Raw genomic sequence first — 12914 nt, 5'->3', positions numbered from 1 at the left:
GACCCAGGACTGAATCTAGGATCCAGTCCTGTAATCCTAAAAGTAATCTGTTGCAAATAACTTGAAATTTCCATTGAGCTCAATGCATTATTGTGTTTAAAATAGTGTTGCCTATTGCAACCACTTGTAACTTTCTACAAAAGTCAATTGCATATTGCAAAAGTATTTATATAAAGCATCTCATTCTGAGAAAGTATCTTTTAATGCCAAATGTTGATTCTAGAATAAAACAAGCATATCTTTTTTATATATAAACCATTGGCCTAGAGTTCAGTTATTGAGTGTGTGAGACCATTTGCTAACTGAGTGTGTACAACAAATGCTTTACACTGTTCTCTGATACTGCCTTACTGCTCGACCAAGCTACCACTTTAGAGAGTAAGGTTATATCTAACTTTAGCCTCTGCCAAACCTCTGGGTGCCTTGGTTCCTACACACTGCACCATCCATAGTCTCCTTGTGGGCGACCGTGGGGGGGGGGGGGTCCCAAGGCCCCCTGATCCCAGCCGTCTCCCCTCATACATCGCGAGCCAGCATTGCTCCCGCCCGCAGGAATTGCCTACTAATGCTGGGGCCCTCTCTTTATCTGTTTCCCAGCCCACATCACTGCGGGCATGGAAACAGATCAGAAGTCTGCTCCAAGTGGGCAAGAGCATTTTTTGAAGCTCACGCCCCCTGGAAGTGGGCTTTGTTTGCTCCCGCTTGCCACGAAATTTGAAAATGCTCCTGCCTAGTGAGAGCAAAGAAGCAGATTTCCCTGCCTGTGCCACAATGGGAAAGAAAGCCACTATGTCCCGGGCGGGGGGGTCGCTCTCCAGAACGAGCGTCTGAGCTGGCTCCAGGAGATAGGGTCTCTGGAGCCATTAATGGCTCAGGAAGAGGGGGCAAGGAGCCCTCTACCCCTCACCCCCTTCATTAAAAGATTCAGCCCAGGGGGATGGGGTTCCCAGTGCCTCTAGAAGCTGGGGAGGATGTGGGGGGGGGGGGCACGTGGACCCCCTCACCTTTATTAATACAGTTGTCCCCCTGTGAATGCGGTCCCTGGGACCTAGAACTAAGGAATACGGCTTGACTGCCTTTTTTTTTCCTGATCACGCTGAAGTCTCGCGTGATTGTTGCATTTTCTTGCCTATTTATCTGTTTTTGTTCTCTTTTATTTGCCCCAAGGGGGTTCCCTCTGAGTCCCATTCTCCCCCCACCCCCAATGGGGCCTAGGGTATCAGGGATTCTCTTCCCTGCCCCCCCCCTATATCTTAGCTTTTTATAACTTCAGGACAGGGTACTAAGCCCCCGAGTCCTGTAATAGCTGCCAGCAACGTGTTTCTCATGTTGCTGGCAGCCAGTCAGAGCATTTTCTCTTGTGGAAGTGAGATGGCCGAAGGGAAAAAAATATATATTTGTATTTTAATGCTCTAGTGGCTTTCGCCACTAGGTAGTTTTACTTGGGTCTGCTTTTCCATAGAAAGAGTTTTTTTAGCCCTGTTTGACGAATCTTCACAAAACGTTCCTAAGGAAAACATATACATATACACACACACACCAAATGTTAAAGTGACATCCTAGTTGGGTAAAAAGTAACAGTTAAAATGTAACCTTTAACAAGTTAGGTAAAAATAACAGTTAAAAGGTAACATTTTACACTCTGAAAACTGCACATATTCATCAATAGTTAACCTAAGTAACTAAAGTAACTAGAACTCACACCTGCACCATGCAGTGTTAGAGACAATCAGTGATTTCAGAAAACATATCATGACTGATGTAATATGTGAGGTCCGAAGCTGTGCCTGACAAGGGAACGAGTAATAGTTACATGAGAACTGGTGAAGCATTGCATTTTAACTGACCTTTTCAACCAACTATAACTTCACATTGACCATTTATTTTTTTCAGTGTATTTGTGTTCTTTTAATGAAGATTAAGAGGTTATAAACATACCTAACTATAACGTCACCGCAACCTTTTTTTTCTGTGTGGATTTCTAGTGTTTAATGTGAAGTAATCTCTAATTTCCATACGTATTGGCAAACCCCAGCTGGCATTACCTTCGGCTGTGTGCAGTTTGGGGTTGACCACTAGGCCCTACAGCCAACCCCTGCAGTCGGCCATCGCCCCCATGCCTAGACTTCAGAGGTACACAGGGTTGGCTGCAGGACCTGGCCTGCAGCCCTGCCCTTTGTCCAACCACACCCCGCCCCCACACCCCGTGCTCGCGCAGCCTTCACCTGTTGGCAGCAACTCACAACAAACTCAATTCAAAACACTTGCAGGAGACAGCATGGCCATTGCCCTCCCATGTAACTCCCAAAGCTCACCCCACTCTCCCACACTGTCCAGGGAGTCATACCTTAGTGTTCTTTTCATTTTTAGGACACAGGGATAGAGTCCCTGTGTTGCAAAATATCTGCTGCATCATTTCTTTTCATGTTGATGGCAGCCAATTGGATCACCAGTGGGAGTTTGTGCATCGCCTTTTGCTCCCACTGGAGACCCTCCTCGGCCAATATGATCACTCGATTATTTAAAGTTGCATGATCACTGGACTTCCTTGAGCCTCCCACAAACCCAACTGTCAAGATGTACAAAGTTGTTTAACCTTAATTTCTCAAAACCTACTTAACTGATTTACATCATATCCCAAAAATCTTCTATGGAAAATTGCTTGAAGAAATTGTTTTTGGACCCTCCACCTTACTTTTTTTTCCCCCTCTGCCCCTGCTTGACAGATCACCCCGAAACTTTACAGGAAGGAGCTGTGCTCGATAAATAGTTTTTTTGGGGGGGAGGGTGTAGGAGGGGAGGTTGACGATTCATGAAGGTTTGCCTAACAGTGCTAAAGTTATTAGCAAACCATAAAACGCTCTTCCTATGATAACGTGGTCCTAACTATAACTGCACAGTGGTGACCACCTTGGTGTATGTATATGTGTATGTATATATATATTTTTTAATCTCATTTTAGGTTTATGTATGCTGAGATGATACCGCACAATTAGTGTGGAAATAATTTATTGGACCAAATTTGTACGTTTGACACACAAAATCTTTCATCCTCCTTCAGCCAGCTTTGAAAGCTGAAGTTAGCTGCAAAGGTCATAACTACCTATCTGATAGACATCTAGCCGCAGATTCCTTAACTTAGAATATCTCCAGAGGTGTCAGACTGGATCCGGAAAATCTTTTTTCCCCCAGCAATACCTCTGCACGCCGGGAGGTGGTGTCGCCCGGCTCCGTCCTGACGTCATCCACAGAACTGACATCAATGGAGCCATAAAAGCCCCTCCCGGCATGCTGATTTCAGTTTTCTTCTATTCCATGTCCTAACGCGGATCTGGGAAAGTGATACCTCTGGCCTGTTTTTGTTATCTTCAGGCCTTTATGATGCCTTTTTGTGTCAATTGTAAGAAAGTGGCTCTGTATATACTGTTCCCAAATAGGTACAGTGTGCAGAGTCCACAGTCCCCAGAGGTTTGGCAGAGGCTAAAGTTAGATATAACCTTACTCTCTAAAGTGGTAGCTTGGTCGAGCAGTAAGGCAGTATCAGAGGACAGTGTAAAGCATTTGTTGCACACACTCAGTCAGCAAATGGTCTCACACACTCAAGAACTGAACTCTAGGCCAATGGTTTTGTATACAAATATATTGTAGATTTATTTTAGAACCAACAATAGATTTCAAAATATACTTTCTCTGAATGAGAGGCTTTAGATAAATACTTTCAATATGCAATAGGCTTTTGAATGCAATAGACACAGTTGTTGTAATAGGCAACACAATTTCAAACACAATAATACATTGAGCTCAATAGGAATTTCTAGTTAAATGCAAGGATTACTTTTCTAACCACAGGACTGCATCCTGGATTCAGTCCTGGGACATTTCCTGTAAACAGTTTGAGTAAAAGCGTTTTGGTTACAGTAGGGACTTTTAAGCAATATTTTGGCATTTTAAAAGTTGACACTTAGAAACTTTTTCTCATAGAATCACCAATGTTATCCTATGGGAGGAATTTCACTTAGCAGGTAAGTGGGGTTATTTTTACTTTTTCTAACTCAGTGTTGGGTCCTGGATCCAGCACTGGTGCATCACCTGTAAACAGTTGAAAGAATGTGTTTTGGTTATACAGGCGATTTTTAACAAATATTTGTAAGTTTGCAAAATCGACACTTCGAATAATTTTCATCAAAAAACAGGCAATGTTATCCTATGGAAGGAAATTCAAATTATAGGTAAAGTATGTTCTCGTTACTTTTGTAATCCTAGGTTCAGCACTGGGACATCTATCTAAAACAGGTAACTAATTACGTTTTCACAGTTGGTGCGATTTTTAAAGAATATTTGTAGATTACAAAAATCGACACTTAGAAGAAATTTCACAGAAAAACAGTCAATGGTTTCCTATGGAGGAAAATTGGGTTAGCGGCAAGTATGGTTGTAATTACTTTTCAGGGTCCGTGCTGGGCACCAAGATCCAGCACTGGAATCTCTCCTGATAGCAGGTGAGTATTTTCGTTTTCGTTACTCGGTTGATTTTAGGTGAATATTTTAAAGTTTAGAAACTCCACACTTCGAAGAATTTCCAAGTGAAACCAGTCAATCTTACCCTATGGAAGAAAAGAGTTATTTGCTTTTGGGTAAGTACTCGACTGGCAGAGTTAAGCTTCTGGGCATAGACTCATGGATCTCCCAGGGTCAGTACAGTTGTTACACTTCAGCGGCACAGGGGCAGCCGGGTGCAGTGTGAGTTAGGCCCAATGTTATCCTATGGGAGGCAGGGGGCCCTTAGTTGGTGGCTGCTGGCTTGCAGGCCACGCGGCTGTGGGAGCTGGGCTCCTGGTCACTTGCTCAGGGCAAATGGGGAAGTAGAGTAGAGATTGCACTGCCAGGGACACTCAGGAGGCTGGGTGCTTTTGAGCTGCCGGGCGCTCAATGGATTGCAATGGAGAAGCTCAAAAACGAACAAAGGCTGCAAGCTCAGGGACGAAGGTTCTTCAGGTGTGACCACCACTTCGAGAGGTAAGTTGGGTAGTTGGAGGATAGGTAGGCACCCAGGAGTTGGGCACAGCGGGGCGCAGGGCGCCGGGTGCAGGGGTGCCTTTTGGTGTCGGGAAATCTTACCCTCTGCTGGTCGCGGTTGGAGGGGTCCCTGGTTCTGGGGCTGCAGGCGTCGTCCGGAGCGTCATGGTGGGTCCTTGGGTGCTGGATTCGGGGGCACAGTCGCCGGGGGGACGTCCTCGGGGTCTTGGTCCACTCCAGCACAGGCCAGCCTTGGCGGGTGCAGAGTGTGCAGGGTTCGCAGTTCCTGGCTGATGCCAGGGGTCAGTTACTTGCTTTGAGCAGTACCACTGCTCGTGGGAGTCCCAGTTGCTTAGAGTCACAAGGTAGCCAGGTCCTCCGGGGTTTGTGAGGTTGCTGGCCACTGGAGATGCCGGGGTTTAGCAGGAGCAGATTTGAGGGTCGATGGGCCGGTAGGGCTGGGGCCAAAGCAGTTGGTGTCTTCCTCTTGTGAGCAGTTGCACGGCAGATCTTCATGTCTCTTGATCTTCTTTGCTGTTTCGGAATCTGGATCTAAGGAAGGAAGGTTCAGGGTACCCCTAAATACTAAATGTAGGGGTGTAACAGGTAGGTAAAGGGCAGGGACCACTGGGTCCCTGCCCTTGGGTGGGTACACCCCCTATCCTGCACTCTCCAGTGGGAGGGGGGCAGTAGCCTAGTCCTGATTGGGCAGGGCTTCCCATCTTCAAGATGGCGAGAGCCCGGAGATGTGCTTCACCTTGCCTCCCCCACCTGAGGGGTGGGGTTGGCAGAGGTTGTCACACCCACTGTCCTTCCTTGGGGTTTCCGGCCAGTCTTCCCGCCAGAGTGGGGGTCAGAAGCGGTAGGGGCCAGTTGCTGAGTACAGCAAGTGGCCTGGAGAAGCTCACAAAGGCGGCATGCCTTTGAAGCTTCCCCTGCCCATCCTGGGGGAGGAGACCTAGCACTTCGCCCAGGATGTGCATTGTTGCAGGCCCAGGAGAGCGGATGGCTCTCTACCCAGGGGTCCAGCAACATGTCTGCTGTGTGGCAGCCTAGGCAGCCCCTCAGGCAAGACGTGGATTGTAGGTTAGGCTCAGGGGGCATCTCTAAGATGCCCTCTGTCGTGCATTGTACATTAAACCCACACTGATGCCAGTGTGGGATTCAATGTGCTGAGAAGTTTGATACCAAACTTCTCAGTTTTCAGTGGAGCCATCATGGTGCTGTGGAGTTCGTGTTGACGATCTCCCAGCACCATATACTCTTAAATGGCAGCACTGCACTTACAGTTGCCAGGAATGGCCTTGGGTACTGTAGGGGCACAGGGTTCATGCACCTGTACCCACACCACTGGCATAGGGCACCCAGCTAGAGGGGTGGCTTATGTATGCCAGGGCAGTGTGTGTTGTGGGCATGGCACACAGGGATGTGTGCCATGTCGACTCTGTTTTGTTCTGTACCCAGACACTCAGCCTGCAAGGGCAGTGTGTTTGTGTCAGGGTACAGGGCCTCTAAGGTTGGCACAATAAGTGCTGCAGCCCTTAGGGGCCTTCCCTGGTACCTAGTGTACCATTTACCAGAGGCTGACATGTGGCCAGAGTTTGCAAATTAAGGTTTAGGTTTCAGCACAGTTTTAGGGAAGGAACATAGGCCCTGGGTACCTGATTGGCAGGAGCCCAGGGCACACTCAGTCAAAGTACATTCAGCAATTCAGCAAAAAGTGGGGGCATACCATGCAAGAAAGATGGCACTTTCTCACATCAAGGAACCGTGTGTTAGATGCCCTTTGCGGGCTTCAAGCCGTGCCTGTCCTGATCGCGACAGATGTCAGCGACGGACCATTACAAAATCTGTATGTGGTGCTTGGGCGAGCACCATGACTCAGTGGAGTGAGACGCTTGCCGCTAGCTGCGGCTGAAATCCCTGTGTGCCTTCGGGCCCAAAAGGGGGTGGGGGGGGGGAGTAGGGACTCAGGCTGGGACTCTGCCGGCGGGTTTACCCTCGGCTCCGACAGAGTGCCCTGACTCCGACTCCGGAGTCGCCTCAACATTGGGACACGGCCCGGTGGGGAATTCCACGACATCTAGCCTTTCCACAGCTCCGTTGCACAGCCTTCCGAGGCTTCCTGCAGCGTCGCTGGAGGCGGCTGCGGCACGGTGCATGACACCACTTCGGTGCACTCTCCCCGCAGGTTTCCACCTCGGGGATGTTGAGTCGACGCCGGTCCAACTCCGGCCGGTCGAGGCCTTATCGGAGGTCGCCAACGCCGGCTTGACTCGGATGGTCGAGGCCTTTTCGGAGGTTGCCTCGATGCCATTCGACGCCTGAACTATCTCCGGGTTTATTGGTGGAGGATGTGGTCCCAGTGGATTCCCCAACCCCGGAGTTATTTCAACGCTTTCCGGAGTGGGCGCCAGTGGGGCATTGACCTACTCATCCTTTTGCTGAGCCTCTGTTAGGTGGCTGGATTAGCTTGTGTCCGTCACATACTGATGACTTGCTGTCACCGCCTCGCGGGGCCACGGAGGCTAGTGGAACGTTTGTCAGGGCTGTTTGCAGGGCTGCAGACATTTTGAGGATGCAGCCATCCCCAGTCTCTAGACCTTCGGAGCCTTTGCTGGATCTTCTCCACTAGGGCGCGAGGGATATGAAGCCATTGTTGCCAGTTGCAGAGTGATTATTTGACATCCTTCTCAGGACTTGGACGCGGCCCTCTTCGGGGGATCCCTTGGATCATGCTGTGGCACATCGCCATCGCCCAGCTCCCGATGACCCAGCCTCTTTGACCCTCCATCCTGGGGCTGGAGGACTTGTGCTTCAGGCAGCTCTTTCTACCACTCCTGTTCCGTTGCATCCTCCCACCCGGGGGTCTCGATGGTTGGAGTCATGTGGCCGCGATGTGTTTGCATCCGCCAGCTTGGGACTCCGGTCCGTTGTGTGTTTGCTCGGGCTACATTTGCCCTTTGGGACACTGTCGAGCAGCTCCTCCCCTCCCTGCCGGAGAGCTCTTGTGCCGATCTGGCCCGCCTAATCCATGATGGCCATGATATGGCGAATTTTCGATTCGGTCTGCCATGGACACAACTGCCTCTGTGGGTCGTGCTATGGCCAGGTCGGTTGTCATGCGCCGCCATGCGTGGTTGTGGGATGGCATTTTCCCAGAGCATGTTCGGGAGCGGCTAAGAGATCTGCCATTTGATGGGCTCACTGTTTTTGACGCCTATGCTGATTCTGCGGTCAGGCGCCTCCTGTCTCTTTGATTGTCTTCCCAGGTTTTAATCCTCGTGGAGGATTTTTGGTTTCGTGACTGTGCCGTCACTTTCTTTTCTGTTACCCGTTGTGGTTTACAGATGTTCTGGGTTGTGTGGCTGTTCAGCCATGTTATTTCCTTCTTCTGGTACAGCTGGTTAAGCTGTGTTTACATTTCTTTTGAGCCTCTGCCTACGAGCTTGTCTCAAGAGGGACCCTTCTTTGTTAGGGTTGTGCCTTACCCTATGTGGGGTATTTGTTGGCTGTTATATTGCTACTCTTCCTTACCCAGGAACTTTTGCCACAAGTTGACTCTTCCTATTTTTGTAGGATGTCTCCTCTGTTTAGATTCATGGGGTTGGTTTTTCTCCAGGGCTTACAATTGGTTGTTTACGGTTGGTCCGTAATACATCCCCACCTCCGTAGGGTCGTCCTTCTCTGCTGTTTCGTTGGGGTATTGTCACGCCTGTTCTTTCCTGTTGTGGTCTTGCAGCATCCCTGTGCCAGTCTTTCCTGTCTACAGATGGACATGCGCCCCTGGAGGGCAGGTACCTCTGTTCCGTTCCAGAACAGTCTCTTCTGTATTCTGTGAATAATTGCCGTATTGGTGCATACAGGTTGTGCTCTACCTCTTTTCTTCTGGCTCAAGCACTTTCTGGGTCTAAGGCAAGGGGGGTTCTCGCCGGCTCTCTCGGCTGTGTGTTGCCTCCTACCCCTCTTCCCTAGCAGGGTCTCTGGTCCCTTGCTTCTTGCAGGACAGGGGGTCCAGTTTGTCCGTTCCTGCCCTGTGCATATTTCTTAGTTCTTCAAGGAGTGGCGCTGGTCTATAACTTTCTGCCACCGGATCTGTGCTCCACTCCAGCGGTTTCTCGGGGTGTGGGTTCTTACTCACATTTGTAGCACTGGTGATGGGCTCCCCCACCAGCTGTTTTTCTGGGTGAGTTTTTACTCCCATTCTGGCACAGTTGCTTCTTTAGGTAGCGTTGCTGTGCATGTATTCTTTTCGACATTCTCCTTTTTGGTAGATGGTGTCAGTCTATGGCGGTGTATGCTTTTTAGCGGCAGGCTTCTGTCTGTGCCTTCTTATATTCCTTTACTGGCAGTATTGTGGTCTATGTTTCCGCCTGCCTCACGGGAGACAAGGTTTCTTCCCCCTCGGAACTGTTTTCTCTGCGTTCTGTGCTTATGCCGCACACCGGTACAGTGATACCGATTGAGCGACTCCCCTGTTTAGGGTTTCGTCACTTCACGTATGTGTGGCAACATTCCGGTCTCTTTGTGTATATGCTGTAGGTTCTACACGCCAAAGGGGTGCTGGCATACTAGGTTCTTTTTGCCCTGGTATCAGCCCTTCTTGCTCACTCTCTCCTTCGGGATAGAGTCCTCTGTGTCCCTGGCTTTGCAGGTTATCCCCTCACAATGGTAACTTTTGGTACGTTTGGCGGCATGCCTACCTACTGAGCTTTTGCTCAATGGTGGCTCTTCTGGCTCTTCTGTCTCTGTTGGCACTAGACTCTGGGTTCAGCCCTGCCACTGTTGTCACATGTCCTAGTGGGTACACGTTTTATGTGTGTTTTTTTTCCTTAAACACACTGGCCTTCTGTTCTTGGCTGGACAGTCTTCTTACTCTCCCCTGTTTCCTTTTGGCATCCACTGTGGTGTATATTCAGGCGGTATGCTCTACCGTTGTCATGTTGTTTTGCCCCTTTGGGGCTTCGTTCCTCATGGATCGTAGGGACCGGTGCTGGGATCCTTCTTTGAAGGAGTCACTGCATTGTTTCTTACGCTGGCACTGATCTTTCTGGTTCTGTATTTCCTTTCGTCTGTGTCTGGGCGAGAGAGGTCTCACACAGTCTCGTCAGATTTTGGTGTCTTTGCCGTCCCTTGTTCATGTCGCTTACGGAGTTTCCTGGGTCTATGTCAGTTGCCTGGCATTAGGATTACCACCGCGTTTTGTCAGCCTTTTGACGCATATGTTCTCCTGGAACTTGGTGGTTGTTTTGCAGACCCTCCACCTATGGGGTATGGCTTTGGTATCTATTCTAAGTTAAGGAATCTGCGGCTAGATGTCTCTATCAGATGGGATAGTAACTTACCTTCGGTAACAATATATCTGGTAGAGACACAGTCTAGCTGCAGATTCCTTAACGCTCAAACATCCTCCCCGCTCTGCGAAGGCCTATTCATATTTCCACCTAGGCCCCCCTCCCCTCCTTTCTGGTGGCCTTGGTCTTCAACAGGTGTGCTCTCTCACGTCACTCTTGGGTAGGGTGTGTACTCCTGTGTGGGGCCTTTCGGCCTCCCCTCCGTTCTAGTGTTTGGTTGGTGGCGTGTTCTCGCACCTTCCTTTGGCGCATGGGGTGTTGTTCGGCTTCCGAGCCCTTTGGCTCTCCACTCCGTCCATGTTCTTAGGCGGTTACGGTCTATACTTTTCACTGCCTTCTCATGTTGCTCCACCAGTGTTCCTCAAGCGTGAAGTTATTCTGGTTTTTATTCCCGCCCACGCCTGTGCCCCCTCCTTTCTATGGCAGTCGGTTGGGTTGGGTTCTCTTTGGTGCTGCAGTCATTCAATCTCTGGAGGGTGTGTGTAGTGAACTTTCTGGTGGTCGTTCACTTCTAGTCCCTTGTCTTGCAACATGTTGCTTCGATATTGTGGTTCTTTTAATTTCCCTCCTGTGGTGACAAGCTGTACCTGGCTGGTGATATCTTTTGCGCAATAAGCCGTTCCCCCCTCGAGGTGGGGCACGACTTGGCAATTTGTTGGGCCCTTGCTTGCAGCAAGTGTTCTGTGAGCTCCCATCAGTCACTCAGAGTACTGGGTGCTTTTTCAACTTCCTATTGTTTCTCCTTCCAAATGATTTGACTCTCATTTTCATGTTACTTATCGTTGTTGTTTCAACAATTTCACTCTTTAACACATACTGTTCCTATGCTACCGCAGTTTTTTGCATGGCTCCGCGTTGTGGCGCGGAAAAGTTTCCTGTAGAAAACTGACGTCAGCACGCCGGGAGGGGCTTTTATGGCTCCATTGACGTCCGTTCTGTGGACGACATCAGGACGGAGCCGGGCGACCCCAACCTCCCGGCGTGCAGAGGTATTGCTGGGGAAAAAAGATTTTCCGGATCCAGTCTGACGCCTGGGGAGATATTCTAAGTTAAGGAATCTGCAACTAGACTGTGTCTCTACTAGATATATCGTTACCGAAGGTAAGTAACTCTTCCGTTAGGTCACACCTTCATACAGTGGTTCCCAATCTGTGTGCCGCGGCACCCCAGTGCGCCGTCAAAGCTAGTCTGGGGCGCCGCACACAGTTTGGGAATGTACATGAATTTGGCTGTTAATCGTGTCTTTCTAAAGCACAGAGCTCTAGTTTCACTCCCTCAGCTGAAAAACATTTCAATCCGTAGTTTGAAGTTAAAATGTAAAAGCCAAGATATTTACGATGCTCAGGGTGTAATTGTTTCCAGTTATCCCTGAAAAAAATGAGTTAATGCCCAAATACAAGTTCATGCTAAGTTATATACACAGGCTATCTGAAGTGTTCAAAATTCATAAAAGGGAGACATGACATCTGCAGTATTCAGTGAAGGTTGATGTTCAAGTTCATTGAGATTGCCGAAGAAGTGAATATTTTGATGCTTATTTCTCTAAAAATAAATTAACATTTCCATAAGCGACTGTCACAGATCAGAAGCAGAAGACCGAAAGCAAATGGAATTGGTTACAAGCAGAAGTTCAAACTCAAAGGTCAGAAACTAAAGTGCAAAAAACATAGGACATAGGTCAGAATAAATGCCCATAAATAAACTAATGTCACTGATGAAACAGAACATGGAGTCATAAACCTAAAGAATCAGATTCCAAAAATGTGGCCAAACCAAGGTGACAGGAAAAACAGTGGTAAAGACAGTGTGTGGTGGGAGAGACCTGGGAGGGACGCATCTGAGAGCCCAGGGAGGAGCTAGCACAGCGCTGATGTCATCGTCATCTTGGAGCTGAGAGAGCGGCTCAGGCAGCATGATCCCGTCATCTCAGAGCCCAGAAAGATGCTGAGAGTGCATTATTGGAAACTAGGTGCAGCCTGCGGTGCATCAGTGGGAGCCCTCCACTCTGAGCCCTAAGCTCTCCTGGCAGATACCAGGCCCTCCCCAGGGGGCATGCACACACAGTCAGAAGGCATGAGGACACACACAGGAGGCCAGAACACAGTCAGGAGGCATGAGGACACACACAGGAGGCCAGAACACATAGTCAGGAGGCAAGGACACACAGGCAGTAGGCAAAAACAGACTGAGGGCATGAGGACAGAGATAAGATGCAAAAACACACAGATAGAAGACACGAGACAGACCGCATGCATGAGAACGCAAAGTCTGGCGTTGGGAAGGAGCAGACAGGAGATGTCCACAAAACACACTCATAAAGAGGACAGAGTGAAAAGGGAGCAAGCCAGACAAGGGTTTACCTGGGGTCATCAGACTGGAGACAATAAAGTGCAAAAACAGAAAAAACTAGACAGCAGATGCAGTCTTCTCTATCAATGTACCGAGGGTCTGAAATAACATTCATGTATCTATCAGGGCCTCACAAACCCTGCTCAGGAATGACCGGTCTTAAAGATACACCTCTTCAAAGAGCTCAGTAGTGGA

General features: G+C 49.0%; 1 protein-coding gene across 2 annotated transcripts in view; it reads left to right on the top strand.

Moving 5' to 3' along the window:
• The window catches only part of LIG1 (DNA ligase 1), a 502345-nt gene that overhangs the window by 368152 nt on the left and 121279 nt on the right, over nucleotides 1–12914 (top strand). The window lies entirely within an intron of this gene.

Source organism: Triturus cristatus, chromosome 7, assembly GCF_964204655.1.
Source record: "Triturus cristatus chromosome 7, aTriCri1.1, whole genome shotgun sequence".
Classification (NCBI taxonomy): Eukaryota; Metazoa; Chordata; class Amphibia; order Caudata; family Salamandridae; genus Triturus; species Triturus cristatus.
The sequence above is the reverse complement of the archived record's forward strand: the minus strand, read 5'-3'. Positions and strand labels throughout refer to the sequence as shown.